Consider the following 5,596-nt stretch of genomic DNA (forward strand, 5'->3'; position numbering starts at 1 on the left):
CTATAGATTCATGGCAGATTCGCTCTAAATTCCCTACTTTGCCTTTTTAGTGAAGAGAACGAGTAGTTCTTATCCAAAAACAGATCTCATGTGTCTCTCACAGTTCTCTCCATAGAACTTCGTTTTACGCTGTGTCGTCCCTTTCGCCTTCCGCTGTCACGCTGTAACAGGTTTATGTTTTCCTGTTCTTTCATCTCGTAAGCGTACGCATGGCAAATTCTACAGAAACTATCAAGGTGGAGAAAGTGTCGTGAAAGTAAAAACTTATAATTCGTTAAAAACGACACAAAATTACCAAGAGAGCCCAGAATGGTTTCGTTGCATCTTGTTGCTAGTGATGGATGGATGGCAATTCTTCCTATTCATTTTTAGGCATGTTTGCCTTGATTCTAAAGAAGGTGCTACGCTCTGGCGATAATGGTCATTGTATACTCCCATTGGGGAAAGAAAACAGTCAGAGAATCAGAGCCAGGACTGCTTCCCGCGATCAGGGTCGTAGTCTCGTTCGTGCTGAAATATAACAAAAATTGTCAAATTGGGAAGCTGTTGCACGCGTGAGCATGAACACCAAATATTTTATCCATATCATGTAGGAAAAAATACTGAGTTTATACAAGGGCATCGACACCATTAGTTACAAAAAACGTGTGCTAGAAAACAATACTGTTAACGATTATCCCTAAAAGTTTGTTGTGATAGAAGTGTAAAAGAAAGTACAGGGACGTTTATTCTTATGGGAAATGATTGATTCTTGTAATACTGGTTTCTTGCCGCCGGACATGTCACGTGGGTTCTTTTAGATAACGAAAATATGCAGCATAGAAGCTGGTTAGTATTTAGCAGGGTAAGTACCTGGGAAGAAACAGTGCTAATGCCTCCCTTTCCGCTGCAAAATAAGCCAGGTGCTGGTGCGAAGCAGTTAAGACGTCGCTATCCCTTGACCCTCTCGTCTAGAAACCTTAACTATAAGGCATATTTTGCGTTGGCAATAAGTAGGACCTTGAGTTCTTGCTGCTGTGCGGTCCATCTGTGTTTTGCATTACACCGTCAATGAGCGAACAGCCAGCTCCTCAACTTCAATTTAACCCTGGCAATATGGCGAAGAAAACCAAATATTTACCCATAGTCGTCACTGCGGATCGAATTCACGTGCACTTGGGAGCTGGACGCACGCTATATTCATTGAGCTATTGCGCGACCTTCGATCTTGCCAATTGCTGCGGGGTTCATTTTGCCTCGCACTCTGACAGTGGCAGTGTCTGTGCCTGCCTTTCAGAGACTACGGTAGGTGATACAGTTGAGAGGGAAGACGGCGTTGTGTGCAATACTAACAGGCTGATATTGGAAAGGACTCAACATTAATCATTCGATCTTGACAATATGGCGGTGTCCGCTGTGACGGCACGCTGATGTCGTACTAGACGACTTCGCAGCTGGCTGACTTCGCGTCGATGTTCCAGAACTACACGAGAGAGGTCTGCGCATTGTGACCTGTTGTCCTGCAACACATGCTTTCACGCAGAAAGTGTGAATATTTTACCGTAAAATGTCATGGTCATCCGCATCCTCTCATATTCCTCTAGGTAGAATACCAGGATAGATACAATAACCCTCCGGACGACGCCTCTGCTTTTGTCATGTAAAAATGTTCTCCCTCTACATCGCTGTTGGTACAAAACTAGTGCGCTCGTTTTATGGTGATTACAGCTCAAAGCTGGGTTTGCTGTGTCGGTGCTTCTCGTTAAGCCTTCCTGCTATCGTCATCCTATAGTCGCCAGCGTTTTTGTGTGGCCATCGGGACAACTTCTTCATCATTAACTTCATTGCCGCCTTACGGCGAATGAACAAACAAAAGGTTTGCCGCACGAGCATCAGTTCGGAGTTTAGCAGTGTTGGTGGGCAATCCGTAGTGAGGAGCCGGGGACCCTCTAGCGCTTGGAAAAAAGTGCGCATTTTTATGTGGCAAGCCTAATCTTAGAGTGGTGGCATCTTTACATGTATTTGTTGGGCCACAGAAGAAGTGAATGCCGAAACGAAAGGTGCCAAAGTTATGTTCAGTGCAACGAAGAACTTGCCCCTGTAAAAGGTGACGGTGTCCCTAACAAAAGTTCAAAATTTTCCGGATTCGTTGAAGCATAGTTCATTGACATTTATTTCATTTTTGATCCTAGTAAATTTTAACCAAACATTTCTAAGTTCTGAGACGGTGTTTTCATAAGAGAGAAATACGTTATAGGGGCCCCTGCTCTGCTTACAATGGTACCGAACTGTTCTCTCTCCCAAGAAATATGTAGTCGGCAGTACGTCCGGCTTCATCCAGAGACTGTGGGACCATGACCACGCACGAGGACTCAGCAATCTCCGATGTGGTGCCTCCAAAGTACTTCGACTGGGACGACGAAATAACCTTAGGAAAAGTAAAAAAAAATGCAGAAGAGAATGAACGAATAAATCTAGGAATACCTAAACAGTTCTTATGAGTTGTGAATGCGAAAGCATTAATGTCCAATCGAAAGACGGTGAGCGGTCCTTCGAGTTCTGAACTCCTCGAAGGCCAGCGAGCGCGTTGAGACGCTTGGCCAGCGACTCTGGTATAGCACGTCGATCCGTGACGTCATGCTGCCTTGCGCGACTGCCATAGAATCTAATGGGCACGCTCCCGAGTAAGCCGCGGATGATCTTGACGTCATCGCTTTCGTCAGGTCGGGCTTGGCAATGGAAATTTCAGTCCAAGTGGCATGATGTGGTAAGTGTATGATAATGTGTTGTTAAATCCACTGAAGTCAGCTTATGTTCTCGGCATCTAGGCTATATGCTAATAGGATATAGAATAGGATATAGAATGGTTCAACTTTATTACGACAACCTTGTTACAGCGACGGTGACACAGAGACACTTATTTCCTTTGTACTTATTTTGTCGGGGCCGCCATTGCTTATGTACTGCCCTCATAATCAAGAATATATGTGCAGCGCCTATTACTTGTCGAAAGATGCCCCTCCGCAACTGCATTACTGACTCATTGCACGTAAAGGCAGCTGTACAAAACGCGTGCAAAACACGTTCGAGTTACGTCCCCATACAATTCTTGACCATGAGTCGCACCAAGGAGTTCCGCTTTCCGTCATTCTAACGCACTAGCGACACCAGGACTTTACAAATACTGTAAATCATTCATATGCGTGCAGTGCACCATTAAGTGCACCGTTCATTTACGAAGAGTCGCCCACCTGATAGGCATCGCAGTTTTCGTTGTTAGTGCCACAGTACGTGCCGCTGGCAGCGCCTTTCGTGGCAGCAAGCGCCAGCGTCACCGCCAGAAACCACATCGTGTATCACGTGTATACTGTTGTTTCGGATGCCGTCGATTTACAAGATGTGCAGTATTTACGCGAGATCACCTTGACAGAGGTGCACCACTTCGGCGCACTGCTTCGTTTTATTGTGCCGTGTTTTTCTGGCCTGTTTCTATACATATACGGCGTATACGGCGCTAAAAAATACAGGAAGGATACCACGTGCTTTCCGAAAGGCACGCATGTGGTATAGAAGGCCTTGAATATTGATAGTAAGCAGTGTTGATAAAAAGGAGAAACAAAAAAAAAACACAACAGCACGAACTTGCAGTAAGGTTAAAATTTATGAAGTTGCTCTCAAAACGTATTCATTTCCTGCCACGTGCTCTTGTCAATTGCTAAAATCCAGCCTAAGCACGTTGGAAACCGCGCCAGTTGCACCTCGGCGTAAAACAACGCCGTGAACTGAAGGGAAGGCGAGCGAGCTCAAAACACATAGGCGCAGCTGCACACCACAGTTCCGTCCTGTGCCCGTGTGTTTCAAGCTCTTACATTTAGTAGCACAAAAGCAAAACGCCCACGCATCCGTTCCAGATAGAAAGTACGAAACTACGCAGCACTGGTGGCACATTGCTGTTGCATTCCCCAAACACTGTTTTCGAACACAGGCACCCGGTACTAAAGCTGGAATTTTGCCTCCGCCTATTTGCGTGTATCGTGCAGGGTGCATGTCTCAATCCGTACATGCGCGCTTTGAAACACTTTCGGCAAGGATCGAAAAGAAAGCGTATGACAACAACTGAAACGAATAGAGACACCACCAAAACGTAAAACTGAGTGTTCGATGAAAGGGGAACGCCTGCCGTATACCGCAGTGGCACATAAAGTAACGTATGCGTACCGAAGCCCTCCGTTTATACATGGTGTGCCGATTGACTTGGATTAAGTTATTTAAAAGATATATACACTGAGGTGCAAACATAGGACCATGTTGCGTCAGCAGTCGTCGTCAGGTAAAGTGCGCAATTTTTTTCTATAATCCTCGATGAAAAGCCTAGAAGCCCACCAAAATGCACTACACTGTAAACGGAAATAAGCCGAAAAGGCCATATTAAGGGCTATGACCTCCCTTGAGACTCCACGCCAGAAAACCGTGCTTCCTTACAGTGATGTAGAAATGTTCAGCGTCTTCCATTTCGCTCCCTCGCACAATGGGGATGAAAGAAGGAGGAACAGCGTCAATTTTACGTCCTTTTTAATAGGGAGTTTAGAAGACAGAAGACTGCCGTAAACGGAATTGTATTTATTATTTTATGGGTTATATTATTTTATTTTACAGATCTTTGAGAAGGAAACGAGCAATGAGAGATATATTGCCCAAACTGTTTGTTCTATTTTTTTTTTATTTCTGAAAAATTAAACATTTCCAGAGTGTAAGTGAAATTCCTTAAGGCGGTATAATAGACGATTTGTTCATGTCATCAATCGCAATGTCCTGTCGTGCTGCAAGAACGTCCCCCACACCTGAGTTCGGAAGCAGGACCATGCAAAACTTCGACGGCTTCGGCCGCAGAATGGCCTTGCTTCGGTTGGTTTTCCCATGAACTAAAAGTGAAACTGAAGTCAAAACACGCAAAGTGCCACTGTCGTCGGCGCTGATCAAAGCACCCATTTTGCCCTTCGTAGTATATGCGTGTGTGTCTGTATGTGTGCTTGCGAGAGAACTTTGGCGACCGTCGCACAGTTTGGCATACTGTGAACCTCTTTACACATAACTACCTGCGCCAGTGCGCACCACGGCGGTTAGTGGCCGCCACGAAGCCATCCCCTTGTCGTGATCTGTGTACTACAATCGCCTTCTGTGGTTCTCCGCGCGGCCGTGCTCCTGCATTGCCTACTGCGCCACGATATGAAAGCGGCTAGTGAAACCTCATCCACAGTCTTCACAATATCAGAGCGCGCACGGCATCGACTGCTTTCGAAACGGCGCGTTTCGGACTACTGCTTGCCAAGTTGCCTTTTGTTTCACGTGGCCTTTTTCAGCTGCGGTGGCGAGTACGGCGCGGACCCAATGCGCAATGCGCATAATGTTCACCCCTTTTATGTCACGTGTTGAGACCCATCGGTCCCCTCAAGAAAACTCAAGGAATTAGTGCAGCAAAGAAAAAGAAAACATTTATATATTATTAACATTTCTCTTGTTTCAGGTACCGGGTCCACGTTCTGATAAGGAGGCACGCCGTAATGGGGGACTTCGGAATAGTTTTGACCACCTGGGGTTCTTTAACGTGCACCGTGGT

General features: G+C 45.7%; 1 long non-coding RNA gene across 1 annotated transcript; it reads right to left on the reverse strand.

The window, feature by feature from the left end:
- Positions 1 to 348: 348 nt before the first annotated feature.
- Positions 349 to 4,001, reverse strand: LOC126526192 (uncharacterized). The gene is made up of 3 exons (XR_011895963.1): positions 3,231 to 4,001; positions 2,256 to 2,407; positions 349 to 510 (listed from the first exon to the last, which is right to left on the reverse strand). It is a non-coding gene; the product is annotated as an uncharacterized lncRNA (long non-coding RNA).
- Between the last annotated feature and the right edge of the window lie 1,595 nt (positions 4,002 to 5,596).

The sequence above is a fragment of the Dermacentor andersoni genome, chromosome 8 (assembly GCF_023375885.2).
Source record: "Dermacentor andersoni chromosome 8, qqDerAnde1_hic_scaffold, whole genome shotgun sequence".
Classification (NCBI taxonomy): Eukaryota; Metazoa; Arthropoda; class Arachnida; order Ixodida; family Ixodidae; genus Dermacentor; species Dermacentor andersoni.